The following is a 17,249-nucleotide window of genomic DNA, read 5'->3' as shown; positions in this document are numbered from 1 at the left end:
CATTTCTTCCATATTATACAAACTGATGAAATTCCTTGTGGAAATGTTAAAGTGAAAGGCAATGGGCACATTATTATTAATACAAGCATCTCTTGCTTCGAGGCTTTTTCTACTAGAAAATTATGTACTAAAGAAATAGAAAATTAGGGAATGTACAAACAAAACAACCAATATATTATGGTATTAACACACCGAATATAGAATTGAACATAAACTAAAACTATTTTCGGTTTTCTACATTATCTACACTACCTTGACTTGTTCATAGTTTTCAGTCAAAAACTTAAACTGTAATTAACCTCTAGACAATGTTGTTTCTCTTCTTCATAAAGTTAGTAATCAAAAATGGAAAAACAGATTATCCAAATAAAGACAACATCGTTGGAAGAGCTCAAAACGCACAGGTAATAGGTTCTTAGAATATTTCAAATCGTACTATGTTTAGTGGGATCACTTTTAAGGACAAATATATTAATAAAACAATGAATTATCATCCTGAAACATAGAAAGTCTTCTTATTCTTCAAACACACCACGTACATTAGATCTATTGAAGATAACGAGGGTTATTTGTGAAGTTTCAGACCTCGACCTGAAGATGTCAGCGAATTTGCGAATGCTTTGGTGATTCTCACAAGTTTTAACTATTTTAGATGCTTAGTTTTCATTTGACAATCATGTAAGGAAGTCACGCAAATGAAAAAGGAATTAGATATTGCTTTGTGCAGCTGAAGCTGCGACAACCAGGGATATTCAAAAATTGTACTGGAAAGCCTTCGAGAGATAAATAAGCTATTGACATATCAAGAGAACGCATTTGGGGATGTGGATTGTATCGTTTGCCTTTAGATCACATACGCATTCAAAATAAATATTTTCCAGGCCTTATTGCTCTGGTTCAAGCTTTGAATTTTGTGCATATCGATTCATAACAGTTGATGAAGTTTCGATAAACCAATATAGTCCTGGAAAAAAAAACAGTGAATCCAGTGGATGGCCAAGGGCGAACCTATTATGAAAAAGGCAAAGACGGTTTCATTTGCAATTTGTAATAAAAGTTGGATAGTCATGGATTTGTGTTCATCAACTATCTTCAAAAAAGTTATTGATTTAACAGGAGAGTATTACGCATACGATTTGCTACATAAGATAAAGGGAGAAATTGCAACAAATTGATCGCATTTGAAGGAAAGAAAGCTCTTTTCCATCAGAACAACGCACTATGTCAATCTTTGATGATTACCGTATCTAAAATTCACGACTTGCGCTTCAAATTGATTGACAACTTATCGTATTCACCAGATTTGTCCATTAGTAACTTTTTTTTTTAATTGTAATGAAATAATTAAGGAGACAGACAACCCTCGTGCTATATCTTAAACAATCACTGATTCGAAATGCGATTACAGTTTTATTGGCATCATTAAACCAAGATTTCAGTGTATGATCTCGTTGTATTTTTTTTATGTCATGATTGATTGATAAATCGAGTTTTTTGTAAATTTCGGAATCTTGACAATATCTGTTACTGAAAAAAGCATGATAGCATTTAATTATCATTGACGTACAGAGGGTTTCCAAAAGAAAATACATACTAGAGTATATTATCACTAAAATAACTAGAGATATTGTCACCTAGTTTAAAAAAAGCTGCACAATATGGATCAAATATTCTTAGCTTTAACTAGATATCAGAATTAAGGAATGTATTCAACTTTACGATTTTTGTTCAGCAAAATATTTGATAAATGATAAGTTGCTGATTGCTATTAGAGTACGTTTTTTTGACTAAATTGCATGCTAGATTTTGATATTGACAGTTAAGTTAAATATGAGTTGTACCGTACTATATTTTTAGAATTGAGAGACATGCTAAGGATTCAAAAACTTTCGTACGGAGTCTAATTCTGGGCACTATTTTTCGAATTCGACTACGATAGTTTAGTTATATTTATAAGAAACTTATTCACTATATAAATATTACTATTATATGATATTTAAATCTTTTTATTATGATAATATAGTGACTTTGTAGACTGTTTATAAAAGGTATGAACAATTTAAAAATGTAAATGAGTCAGTTATAAACGGGAAACGGTCTAGACATATTTCAACCTTAGAAACAGAAGAAAATGTGCGAAACGTGAGCAAACCTGTTCGTTCAAAGAAACGATTAATTATTCCGAAACTTAGCAAAGAATTAGACATGAAAAATTACAACGTGTCGTGCCAGTAATTTTTGATTCTTGACTATTCAGCTGCTAAATGTTGACCTTTCCAAAAAATGGGTATTATGTTGAAACGAAAACTTTTTGATTATATCCTTGTTATTGGGAAAATAATGGCAGAACATAAGTTATTTTTAATGAAGACTCGAAGACTTCCAAATGGACTCTACGTTAGGATAACTGCATTGCTAGCCAGTACATTGGAGAAGATCGATTTAAATTAATGTTTTTGTCTTTCATGTTTTATCAATAAAATAATTGACTATGTTTTTTATTACTCCTTGTATATGCATGGACTGGAAACGTCAATTTTTTGTCAAGTTTAGGCAAAACTGTCAGAGACACATCAAAATGTTCATTATTTTTACACAATGAATTTTTGATTTTAGAATAAGGTTTTTAGACTAGTGTAAATTTAGTTCTACTTTTATACAAACTATAGCTGTGGGGATGTTACAAGTACGCCGTAATGATGTCACGAGAACGCCGTGATGACGTCATTCAATTTTCTAAGAGTTTTTCTATAGCAAATAAGCCGACAAATCCTGAAAACTGAAATGTTCATCATTTTTACACAATGCGTCATTGTTTATGACATAAGGTTTTTAGAAATTAGAAATAATAACAAATTTTTCATGAAAAATAGAGATTTTTTAAGAAAAAAAACATTGAATGACGTGCTCATAGCTATGGTTATTTGGAATTAAAGCAAAACTATGTCTTGACGTGTCTTGGCATTTTTGCCTAAACTATCTCAATCGAATGAAAATTTGAATTGTTCAAACCACTGTGTATAAAATTTATTTTAAACCCCTCATAGGAAGTCTTGTAATAAAATCTTATGCTGTTATTAGTGTAGAGCAGAGAACTAGCTTGCAATATGTTGAACATTTTTATAAACTATTTTAATGATGAACTAAATCAAAAGGCTTTTTTCCAGACTCAATAACAAATGGAAGTCTCACAAAATTGCCGTTTTTTCGAATAGGATGTTACTAAGTCAAGATAATAGATCCGTAAAACATCTCTCTCGGTATCGATTGAGGCAAAAAGTATTTACAGGAAACTTCGGAATAGTTTGTGAATGCTAACGTTAAATTGTGGTCCACTAAAAAACAAGAAATTATAGTTACCAAGGAAATATTCAAAACTATTCAATCGGGTCTTAATGCTAATGAAGAAAGAAATAAAAGACAACTGACCTATCTTAGAGTAGTATTAAATTGGTCCTCAAACCCTGAGCTCAATGTATCGCGTTAACAATATAAAAAAGAAGATTACATTCCCTAACAATATTTTTCAAAATCTTTCCACTTATTCATAGGCTATAAAGAATTATGTATGTATACAATGCGGTCCATATGTATGGAATAAAATCAATTTTAGCGTTATTATGTACCACCCTTACAAAGTTCAGTTGGTTCAGTAATTCAATGAATATAATCCTGATAGAAGGCAAGAATTCTGTGAATTGATGATGAACAGATTGAACGTAGATTTTCAATTTACAAACAAAATAATTTTTTTCTCATAAAGCGACGTTTCATTTGAAAGGAACGATTAATAAACAGAACTGTAGATATTGGAGCAGAGAATATCTTCACTGGATGTTTGAGGCTCACACTCAATATCCTAAATAAGTGAACGTTTGATCTGGTATCATAAACAATAAAATTATTGACCCTTATTTTTTTGAGGGCAGGCACAGTTAATGATGAGGTTTATCTAGATTTTTTTATTAACTTCTTAATGCCTACATTATACAAAGACTTTTTCCTGATATTAATCATTCAAATGTGATAGATCGATCTCTTCAGTACCAACAAGACGGACCTCCAGAGCATTTTGCATGTACAGTTAAAAATTATTTGAACGAGGTTTTTCCCAATAGGTGGATTGGTAGACGTGGAACGATCGAATGGCAAGCTAGATCCCCCGATTTGACTCCTCTCGATTACTTCTTATGGGTTTATTTAAAATCTAAAGTATATTTAATAGACCAGATAATATTTCTGCTTTAAAAGTTAGGGTAATGGAAGAAATTAATAGAATAACAACTGTGGTCATAGAAAATGTCTGATAATTCCAAAATAGCCTCAAGAAGTAAATGGTGGTCATTTTAAATATTTAATTCAATTTTAAAGTACATTGAGAGAAAGAGAGAGAGAAATTTTACATCTTAAAAATTAATTTCTCAGTTATGTGCCCTTTCTTATTTGAAATTTTAGATGGAGAGTTTATGATTCAAAGTTGCTCGAAGGGGATAATATTTTCCCAAACTATAAATTGTCAATTTAAGAGCAAAAATCGATGTGTTTTAGGTTTTTTTACATAGGACATAAAAACGCTAAAATTGGATTTATTTCATATAAATGGACAGCATTGTATATTTAGACACATCTGAAACGAATACTACCAAATACAACCCAGACGTTTCCTTCCTTTCCTAGCAATTGGACTCATTCAAAACAGTAATCAACATCTAAAAATTACTGACCCATTCAACTAGGTAGATTTAGTTGCATCTAGATTAAACATGGATTGAAGATTTTACAGAGGCAACAGTAGACAAACACCTATACTATTGCTTGTTCTTCTCTCATTCTTCGGTCTAGTTAAATCGCTACCATTTCTGTATCTTCAATGATAGCTTATCCCCACAACGTTTCGAAGAAAGTCCAAGGTCATTTGTCTCCAACAATTCTTATTTTCATTTTACAATCCTGATGAGTTTATTCAATTCCATCTTTCTACTAACAAGTAGTTATCGTAAGCGATTTCTTATATTCATGATTATTCTTCTGTCTACTACCATGACGTCTTATCATTGCCTTGTAAAATATGAGCCAGAATGTTTATTCTGTGAAAAAATTGAAACTATGATAATCTATTGAAGTCTCCGTTGTATAAACAAACAACCACCGCCATAGAAAGATCCTTATGACGGAATTTTAACCAACTTTGCCGATCTAACAAATGACATTATCAGCAAACTACAAGAAAAGGAGGAAATGAATGAAAGTACGGCAAACATTTATAGTTTCATACTTCGTGATAATGATTCTAGTTTGTGCAGTACTTATAACGTCACGAAAATTCACCATCTCTAAATTATATCAAGTTTTTCGGATAAAATCTTAACAAAAAGCCACCGGATTTCTCTTAATATAAGACGTGGATAAGCTGAAAAGTTGTTTTCGAAGTAATCACCTTCTCAAGTAATCCCACCGTAAACGTGCAGATACACTATTTATCGCAATCAAAGGTTATGTTATACCGTGGAATGACATCTTCCAAAAAAGACTTATACCTTTTCAAAGTAGATCTATCAACAGATCAATAGATCTCTTCAATTACCATTTTAATGCTTTAAAACTTTTTCATCGACATATCGCTCGCTTAAGTCTAGTATTATGATTTATTTCGATTAATTTTACTGCCTCAAGTTTTAGATTCTTGATATGAATTTAGCATTAGAGAAATTCTAACCTTTTCGTTTGAAATCGCTGCAATTCGTTTTAAAATTTTCGAGAGTTCACTCAGTGGATGAGTATCTGTCCAAATAGTACGATGCAAATAAGCACAACATATATTTGACAAGACTTGTTACTAATTAGGAGAACTTAAAAAGGTGAATCGTAACTGAGCATTACGACTGTTAGATCAAATATTAAGAATCTTACCGAATCAAAAACATCAATTTTTTAATAAATTATACGTATTAGTGACTAATTTGTGATGATATGAAAAAATTATTAAGCTATACACAGATAAATACAACAATTTAATAAAGTTTTTACTTCAGGATTAATTTATCCCAACGGATATTACAAATTAAAATTTTATAATGTGTCATATTCACCGCATAAATTATGATTCCATTTAACAAGATATGAGTGACAATACATAACTATTTGACATAGAGAATTAACACGAATTCCCATAAACAAAACCAGAAAAGGTGAAAGATTATAATGAATAAGGAATCAGTCAAATTTCGAAAAGTCTTATCGGGAAATAACTAACACAGAGTCGCATTTTTTATGTCTCAATCAGCATGTGCTTGTTAACATTTTCAATTAATTTATCGCGACGACTTCTAGAACTCCTATTAATTTTAGCAAAGGTTAGTTCCTTACTTTTTTCAATTATGTCTTTTGAAGGTATATTATTCCATAATAAAAAAAGACAAATGATAGACACTGATATCATTAGTAAGCAATAACGTATTGTTATTCACCTCTTGCAGGATGTTTGAGCCATATTACAAACAGCGTTTATCTGATCTGCAAGATCTACCACGCTCTCTATTTCACTGCAAAAGCAACAAGGAACGCCTCCTTTTCATCACTAGATCGGCACCAAGATAATTGCCAAGCAGGATCAATTGTTTTGTGGTGGAGCGAAAGCATATTGTCGATAAAGCACTGGCTTCATTACATAATATTCTCATTTGACTCTTTTCTTTTTCTTTTTTTTTCCAAAACTCATCCTTTAGCTTTAGTGATAGATATGATCCATATTACAAACAGCGTTTATTTGATCTGCAAGATCTATCCCACTCTCAATTTCACTGCAAGAACAGCAAGGAACGTCTACTTTCCTTTCAATTTTTCTACTTCATAATCACTAGATTGGCACCAAAATAATTGCCAAGCAGGATCAATTGTTTTGTGGTGACAATAAAGTACTGGATCTACTAGGTAATATTATCATTCGTTCCTTTCCTTTTTTTTCCAAAAATTCTTTGAGCATGTATCTTCTAGTAAGAATTGCGGTTGCAACTGCAAAATACTAAAACTCATCCATTAGTTTTACTCAATGGAAACATCTAATAATGCCATAACTATAAATGAACTTACATGCTATTACAGAAAGATGTTATCATAGCCTCCCCTTCGTCATGCTTGCCATAATAAGAATTTATGTCGTAGGTTTTACTTATTTGGGCGTTACATCTGCTTTACACCATAGTTTGATGTCTTTCTTCTCTGGTTTTTGAGGCAATTGTTATTGCAATCTCCCTTGGAATATTTTTACCATACTTTCGTCAATATTGTGCCTAGAGTATATCAAATCGATATTTCTAGAAAGTATACTTGAAATATGAAGATAATTATGCATGATAGATATTTTACTGAAATTGTTCGCTTGTAATAGGCTGTTGCAATACAATTTGCGGAAGAAAAATAAGCAACTTCTTGAATATAACTGAATTTATAACCTTATCTTCCAAAATTGGTCGATATAACAAGTAATAATGAAGCTTGGAAATTTCATTGCAGCATATACAACCGATGGTTACCATGTGTTGAAACATCAGTAAAATTTACATGCTTTCTATATCCATTGGAAAAAAGTTCATCACTTCCAACCAACATCTGCATTATAAGCGAAAGTAGCGTTCTGTTGAGAGCATTTTATTTTAGCAAAACATGTAAATTTCTTTCTCCAGTCGAATTGTTCTCAATAGTACAACCCTATACAATGAACATCCACCACACTACACATTTGTACCCCAGACTATTTGGAAGCGAGTAAATCGAATCCATTATGGGTTTTCTTCCTACCAATAATAGGTATAATGGATATTCACTGCACCAAGTGTCGTCATTATCTTGTTTTCGGAGCTTTTGATTATTCTGATTACTTGAACTATTTTTCTAACGAGAGTATAGGAGCTGTAGCATGTACATTAAAATCGTTTTCGTTTGAACTGATGTGTGAGAGCTCGCATTCTCGTGGTGGAAAATTATTCGTCTTCTGCGTCTTCTGCGATTTTTTCGAAGACTTCTGACAAAAAAATGCTGGGTACCACTTAGAATTCGTTCTACATTCAACTAGTGGAGCGGTGGCGACATGTCCGGTTATACTGAAAAACAGGCGACATTTTGCTCCGAAGTACTTCAAGTGCTTCGTTCGCAAGCAACTTTTATTGGTTTTGGCTCTTCTTTTGAATGATCTTGATTGAATATTTATCTTGCACCAATTGACACGAGCTTTTTTTGACCGATTATCAAATATCCATATCAAATGCGATGTCCAGGGGATGTATACCAGGGGAACTAATGCCCAAATATGCCTCAATCTAACGGTATGTCACATGACGATCTGGCAATATCAGTTTACGCACAGCATCTATGTTTTCTGGTACAACTGCCGATTTTGGACGACATTGACGAAATTCATCCTGTAGCGAAGTGCGAATACGATTTAATTTGGAAAATCAGCGAAACACGGTTGCTAGAGATGGTGCTTCATCACCAAAAGTCGAAGGGAGTTATTCGGCACACTGCTGTTGGTTTAAACCTCGTCGAAAGTCATAGAAAATTATCGTACGAAAATTTTTTCACCAAAATAAATGTTTCTATTATCTGTAAACATCCCAAATAGCACTTATATGAACGTTTGAGTACGTTTACTATTAAAAATCTCAAACTTCATTATGGTAATATCAGATTTGACATATTCACATCAGTGTTGCCATATCTCAAATAGCAACCCTCATATTCATACAAAAAGTATAATTGACAACCTTGTACAATATCTAACAATGGACTCATTTATGAAAATAACAATGTTTTTTCTAGAACCTGAAGAAATGTAAATATAATGCGTGATTATGCCTATCTCTTGCTTTATTAATAACTAACTATACATAAGAAAACAAGTTTGTGTTTATGATACATATTGGGACATATAAGGATCAGAGGGAAATTCTAATAAATACCTAGGATCTATATGTGTAACTGATAATCTCAGAAGCTAATTAAATCAATGGTTCACACTTTTAAAATAGGAGATGTATATTAAGTACCTAAGCAACAAATCAATTCTCAAAGTTGATTTAAAATATTCGATTTATTCATAAATTCCATTTCAATCGATTAAACTTTCCGCAGGATTTATTTTATAATATTCCCATCTGCTTTATCTCGCTATATTCAAATTGGGTCAAACACTGGATTGACCTTTCTAGAATATTAATAATTTGATTTGAAACTAATTGATTCAAGCTTGTTCGCAAAAAAGGTATATAAAAAGAAAACGAATTTTCAATATTATCATTCAAATCCTATACCTCTTCAAAGAATACTCAACATTGGAACCATGAAGGTATTTTTGGTAAGTATAAATGTTCCTTTTCAATTCTGTATATTTAAAATCAGTGAGGGGTTTTCACAAGATACATTTGGGCAGCAATACGTAGCCTGTAATGATATTTTTTTAATATATAAAAGTAGGTTTTAGATATGAAGTTGTTTTCCAGCTGTATACATTTGAATTCCGATATTTGTAAATATGCCCTTAACAGTAACATCAGACAATCAATACATACTGATAAGACTGGCATGTCGTGACAATTTTTGTTTGAAAACATATGTATTGAACCAAAATTTGTGTTGGAATTGGCTAAGTTTTTGATAAAACTACTTGCATATTCGTATTGAATTACAATACGAAGAAAATCTGAAGATTAAACAGATCTACTTAAAGTCTCATCCAAGATTCAATCTGATCTTGGTATTCCGAAAATAGTCATCACCTCAAACTGCCACTTCATCGCTGATAGACCTGAAGACATAGTAAAAAGCGACTATTAAAACTGCCTCGAAGATTTGTAATGTAATATAAATAAATGTACCATATTTATACCAAGAATTGAGGAAAATGCTTAACAATCATATTTGTTAAGTTAACGATTTTCATTTTCTTTTCCGTTAGCGTTGACAATTGAACTAAAGTACTGATTTTGGTGCAAAGTATCACTGAGGTTGTTTGAATTAAACTCATTTGCACTAAGCAGCAGATTGTAATAAAACTATTAATATATTTTTATACAATGGCTGACAAACCACTAGTTACCTAACGAGTAGAGAGGAAAAAATATTCCATTCTAAGCAGGACTGCATATTGAGGAAGATATTAATTTTCTTAGGATTGTGTGTAGCAGTAGAGAGAGGACTTTAGTCTTTTACTAGTAGCTAAATTTGTTTATTTCGGGAAAATAAATGAATAATGAAGAGATGTATGATTATTGGGATCGAAAATTACCAATAAAAGTATCAATTATAACCATTATATTCTTTCTAAAGTATGTTTTTTATCTATTCGTTCTTTCTTATCTCAAAATTTTTTCTAAAATATGTGTCCTTCCAAAGATAACTAACTGTTTCTGTATTTGTAACTTATGATTTTAATTTTGACATTCCGCATCCTACTTTTTATTACACTTTTTTTCTATATATTCAGAACTTTTCAAGCTTTTTTATATATATCGGAATAAATTGTTGATTTGTTTTGTTTTTCTTCACATGTCTGATCTGTTAGGACTCATAGTTTTATATTTGGTGGTCATACATTACTCATACATAACTTTTTCATTATCTTCTACTGAATTAGTTTAAAGTTAGACCATTTATGATATTAAATTATAGTGTTTGTATATTACATATAGATGGATTCTTTATATTTTCTTGTATATTTTGGAAATTCCCCATTCAACTCCATTTGTTTCAAAATATTTAGTTGACAAACACTCATCTTGTATTGTATTTTTATTCACTTTTGACCTGTATGTGCTATGTCTATTATAGCTTGGAGTAGAAACTAAAATATACTACGGAATATTTCTGCAACATTCTGCTTCTTTCTTAGATATGCAATAAATCGGAAACCTTTTTTTACAGATTTTGTCTTGCGTCATCTTGGCTGCCTCTGCTGCTCCCGCTTCTGAGGGTGAAAAATCGAAACGTCACTTACTCAACAACTACTACTACGAGCCTATGCCTCAAACTTACTACCATGACCTTCCTGTAGCATACACACATCCTGTAACAGTTCCAATAGTGAAGTCTGCTAATTACATATATGGATCACAAAATGTATACCCTGAAATGATGGTTGCTCCAGTTTTACCAAACGACTACATTCATTCTGAAGTGGTCGCAAGCAACGTTCCATGTTATTAAGAACCGATTTACCGAAATGATTAGCTCCGACAACAAATGTAGAATTATAGAATTGATTTTATAAATGTAGTAAACTAATAAAATGTTTGTTATGAATGAAAAACTTTTATTTCTTCAACTAAATTAACGATAACCGAATTAAGAAGATATGGCCAATACGTTATGATTATTTGTATTCGCATATCACAATGTAATTGAATGCGATACTATGTGGAATAGCCTACGAGACGAGTTTTTAATTTTCAATACAAAATACTCAGAATAAGATTATTTTTCCAACTATATATTAAAATTTCAAAACTTAATAACGATAAGTTGTAATTATATCCTTCCTGTTGAAGCAAATGATTATGGATATTTTTTGCCCGTGATAAATGAACTGATTAACACACAATTATAATTTTATAGAATGTGAAGTTTGGAACATTTTTCAACATTTTTACCACGCCAAGTTACTTATATTGAGAAAGTAAAAGGGACAACTAAAATGTCCTAGAAGTTATTAGAAAAATTGTGTAAATCTCTAGGTAAAAAATAACTGTCACTTCTGGTTTAAATCCACAGCTTATATTTCGATTATAATAAACTGCAACGTATTATGCATATTTAATTTCTATATATATCGCCGATTAAATTGAGTTCTTCGACCCTGTATCTTGTGAAAAGGCAGTCCACATTTCATTGCTATTTATTTACCATTTATTTCATATTTTTGTAGTACTGACAATCTTACACCATTTCTTTCTGTCCTGCATAATATCTATTCCTGTCATGTATTCCCAAACTTTTCCCATTCCCTATTGTACCATCTAATTTTTGGTCTTCCTGGCAATATTCCATTTTTCGGTCTCCATTATGTAATTTTCTTTATCCTCGTTTTTTTCATTCTCTAAATGTGTCTGTACTATATTTTTTATACAATTTAGTGTCATAGTTTCGGCCTCGTATATAACTACTTGTTTTATAGCCATCTTGTAAACTTTTAATTAGGTTGCTTAGCTCATTTTTTTACATTATGGATCAATATTTACTATATGCCCTATATCCTGCATGAATTCTTCAGCTCATCTCTTTTTCGTGTCATTTTTGTTCTTAAAATTGTAAACTGTTTTTGGTTGGTTTTCTATTTCCACATATATTTCCTTCTGATTTATTCTAAATTCTCAATTTTCTACCACTCTCAAGATCTCTAAGGTATCTTCAAGATCTTCTTGGGTTCCTCGCTATTTGTGTTAAATCATCAGCATGTGCTATTATTTGTACGATTTTTTTAAATCACTGTAATCGAGTTCACTGTTTTCACTTTCAGAATTTACTATGTCGTCATTATCGGAAAAGTCATCTTCATCAATATTAATAACAATTTGATGTATTTGATTCCAATTTAAAAAAATCTGTTCCAAATTTGGGAGCATGTTTGCAACGACTTAAAATTAAAAAATGGTTTAGGTGACAGTGATTTTAGTGAAACGAACAGGTGATAGCAGAAGAAACGCTACCTTTTGCGGAATTATCAAAAGATTATTTTTTGGTTAATGATAAACTGAGACGCGTTCAAACTTATCACTACTTATTTCAACACAGAAGGGCGTGAGACATACTAATTGAAATAGATGTAGCTTAAGCGATAGCTGCTACAAAAATTCATTCGAATTTTCTTTCACTAAAACTCGTATGTATATACTATACAGACATGTACAGCACGCAAGGATGCAAATCAATATTGAGCCGAATAAATAGCGTCAATTCCCCACCATACCAATCGAGAGCTTTTACAGTGAAGCTGAAGAGCTGTCTTTAGAGGACAGAATGTATCTAAATCTAGTATATGCTAATGAAATCAGACAAAACAGTCCCAGCTCTACATATCACAATTCCTCCACAGAAAACTTTCCCAACTTATTCCCAAACCAAGAATTTCCAAATAATTTTTTGTACGAATTAAAAATTACCTAACAATACTCAACTACTCAATTTCAAAATGCTATCCTAAAGAGCTCATTCCCTTACCACCATGGAAAATGAAAATTCCAGTTTGTATCACAACTGGACAAATATTCTGTGAATCGTAACATCATCACATCTATGTTGATTAGCATACTCTTAAAGTTCTTCAATTACATCTACGCTGAGCTTCAAAGTTCTCCAACAAAGTCGGAGTAGCTGTAATAACACCAGTCTCGACTGGTAGAAGCTCTATTTACTCAGCAGAACTGTTTGCACTATATCAAGCCTTCATCCTCATAAATGAATCTGAGAATTATTTCTTAAATCTAAAGACAAGAACTTTATTTTGCAGAACAAAACTACAAGAGTATTGCTTTCAAATGTATACCATCCCATATAGGAATCCATGGTAAAGAAAAAGCAGATGAATTGTTACATCATTAGTGAGTGAGGGTATAAAATACACTATAATACACTATGTTACCGACAATTGACAATTTCTAAATCGACTACGCCAAGGCTATTTTCATCGGCAAGGTTCCTAAATCAAAATGCAGAAAAGGCAACAGGCGCAACTTTCTTCTGGCAAACCTAACATACCATCCAGAATCCTAATGTAATGTGCATAATTCAAAAGAGTTTTTAAATAGATATATTGAAGTTAATCTTATTTATAAAACATTATTTGTAAGGCTCAATTACGCTAATGACCCTACTCGGTTGAGAGATGTTATCAAATAAAAAAAGCACGCATGGAATTTATATTTGTATCAATGTTCGATATCTACTGAGGATTACGAAGAATCGTAATCCTCTAGTACCATTAACTCAAAATCGTTCAAATAGCTGTTGATGATGAGAAGATGAAATACATTAACGAAGGCATTTCAAATTCTTCTTATTAACAAATGTTTGAAGAACTGAAATATACTTTTTGTAATGAACAATATTAACTTTTCCAAAGTTATTTTCAAGTGTCACTGAAATGTATAAAGGCTTGCCAGACAAAATGCATGGCAAATTTTCAGTAATCTAAAATGCAACATTATCCGTCTTTTCTACACATAAAGTACAGTATAATCCTAACTATCCACAAAATTTTTTTAGTGTTCTAGCTTAAAAAGTTGCGGAGCTATGAAATTACAAAAAAATGGCAATTGTTTCAGTTTTTCCTAATTTTTTCAGTATCCAATTATCCGATCGAGACGTTTGACATCTTATTTTTTCGATATTTCCGTTTTCTACAATTAAATCGATACATTTCGATTAATCAATAATAAGGACCGAAAATAAGCTGGAGTTTTTGAAGTCGTGTAATAGTCAGTGTAATGTTTGCCCTAATAATTTTGGTACAAAATTATTAATCTTATATTTTCTGCGTCCATAACAATGACTCTCGTTAGCAAAGGTGGATATAATCTCTTTGAAGTATGTTTGTTACTCGCTTATTTTCTCACGGAAAACCCGCCTCTCCTTTTACAAGTCTTTCCGCTCAAAATTCTTGGTTATCCACTTTTTTGGACGTTCAGACATGTTATTCATTCTTTACATTAGACTTTATCACAATAAATACTTCTGGAAATATTTTGGTTTTGCAAAATGCGAACTACGTTAGGCTTAGGGATTTGTCCCGCCAAATTATGAATGCTGGAAATGGAATACAAACTTTCAAATTATTAACACTTTTTAAAAAACTTTATTTTACACGAATTAGTTATTAAATAATTAGAATTAATTATAAATGACCGCAACTGACTAACTGAAAATGTGTGAGGAAATATTTTTATATAAATGTGAAATCCTGATGAGGTCGGCATACTGTGATTCCGTGGAAACAGCAACTCATCCGTTTCTGTGGGAACGGTCGAGATAATTCATACCCATTTATCTACTCATCTTTTGCATAATCCCAAATCAACCCCTACTACATGATATATACGTAAAGTGTGTTTAAGTTAACCCAAGAAATTGAGAAATTCATAGAAATGAAACTTGACTAAAAAATAAATTTTCGACAAAATTTCATATTTTTAAATATATGTCTTTTGTTTCTAGGATAAATCATTTTTGATTATGAAAATAATGAAATAAACTATTAGTTATTATTATTATCAGTTATATTCACTAGAATGCATTTGAATAAACTTTATTTCTAACCAAAATTAAACCAAATTCAGTTCGTTACTTTTTTCGACGACAATTAAAGTTCATTTCTAATACCTTGTTCGTATCTGGTTAGTACTGCTAGTTATACTACCAAATTACATATAAAACATGATGACCTAGTGTAAGAATACAGCGGATGTAATTATCCGATGATATCCTGTATATCAAATGAAATTTAGATACTCACCTTTGACTAGCTTCTGTTATTAAGAATTGCTTACCTGGAAAACGAAAAAATTCTGTTAATGCACTAAAAAGACAAGAATGATGGATAATTAATGTATAATTAACATGATATTAATTAAATTAATTAAAACCAGTGTCAGTCTGTTTTGTTCCAGTTCATGGAATAGATTGGTATTTAAAGAGTGGAAATTGATGGGGGAAATGAGTAATTCGTTTAGGTAAACACCAACAATTTCTGTTCGGTTTCATGTTATAGTTGTGAAAGACTTTGTTAAATTAGTTCTTTATGTTATGTCGAATTCACAAAGCATGAGCAGTTTTAAGTTTTACGAAGGTTAATACTAAAGTTTGACCACAAATATTTATAATTGGATATGACTTTATTGGTTGTCATGCGTTTGAACCCATTGTCGAAGCCTTTTTTCAATTCCGACTCCAAAACATGTGATTTGAATGCATATACAATGTCTTCAGATGAAGACAAACGTTGACCTTGCACTTTATTTTTGATCTGCGATAATAAAAGAAATCATTGAATGCCAAACAAGGACTGTACGCCGGATGACTCATCAATTTGATGTTTTGACTGTTCAAAAACGTTTTTGTTTCAACTGATGTGTGAAAGCTCGTTTTGTCGTGGTGTAGATTGATTCGTTTTCTGCGATTGATTTCCCTGATTTTTTCGAACACGCCTGGAAAAATAATAGTGGTGTAACATTCAGAATGGACCATACATCGTTGCTCTAATGGAAAGGTGGTAACATTACTAGTTATTCCGAAAGAACAGGTGACTATTTGCTTCGAACTGCTTCTTGCGCAAACAATTTTTTTTTATTTAGTTCGTCTTGAAAAACCTATAGAACTGATTAAAGTATTTGTAAAGAACTCAAATAGTACTCTTATGACAACACGTTCTGGGTACGTTCACCATTAAGACTTTAAGATGGCAATGTTAAATTTTTATATTTACATCAGTGTTGTCATATCTGAGAACTTAAGTAGCAACCCTCGTAGTGTCATGTTTTTGGAGAAGATGATATAACTGGGATAGAAGCATATATTGGTGCTCTTGATTTGACTTGTTAAATAAGAAAGTGGTGATGTGTAGGGTGAATAATGTTGGGCATTTTCAATGTCTTCTTAAACAGGCAACTCTTCCATCTAATCATACCTTTATCAACGATATGATAATGTTTCTACTACTATTTCATAAAACCTTCATAGTTCTAATGCAATTCAAGGAATGGCGTAAATCCTTGTTCACAGTTTACGATGGAAGTGGAGGAGGAGTCATTACTCATTACGCCGTTACTCGATGTTAGAATAAAAAACTTAATTTAGACGGCTTCTCTCGCTGCGACTATCGCAAACCCATTTACACCAATCGTTTCCTTAACGCTCAAACCCATCATCATCCAGTCCGACTAAACTCTGTCGTTGATATACTAGCATCAGAGCCATTTCGTTGACCGACGTATCCAATCAACCATCTGAAATGAATTTTTTGAAACAAACATTGATTCGGATTGGTTATAATACCCAAATATCTAGGAACATCAACAAATTTTCATCTCCAACTCTTCCTTCCCCCACCACTGGTTTGGAGGGTGAAAGATACAAGGGTACATCAAAGGTGTAACAGACAAAATTTGCAGGATTGTCAAACTTAACGGTATTCGCACAATCTTCAAACCCAATCAGAAACTCTCCCTTCTAATTAGACTTGTCAAAGATAAAATATCCAATGAACA

The 17,249-nt window shown here is 31.8% G+C and overlaps 1 protein-coding gene across 2 annotated transcripts in view; it reads right to left on the bottom strand.

Moving 5' to 3' along the window:
* LOC130450233 (disks large 1 tumor suppressor protein) overlaps positions 1 to 17,249 on the bottom strand; it is a 1,338,131-nt gene that overhangs the window by 1,106,088 nt on the left and 214,794 nt on the right. The window lies entirely within an intron of this gene.

Source organism: Diorhabda sublineata, chromosome 11 (assembly GCF_026230105.1).
Source record: "Diorhabda sublineata isolate icDioSubl1.1 chromosome 11, icDioSubl1.1, whole genome shotgun sequence".
In the NCBI taxonomy this organism is placed as follows: Eukaryota; Metazoa; Arthropoda; class Insecta; order Coleoptera; family Chrysomelidae; genus Diorhabda; species Diorhabda sublineata.
Note: the sequence above shows the minus strand (reverse complement) of the source record. Positions and strands in the feature narration are given on the sequence as shown.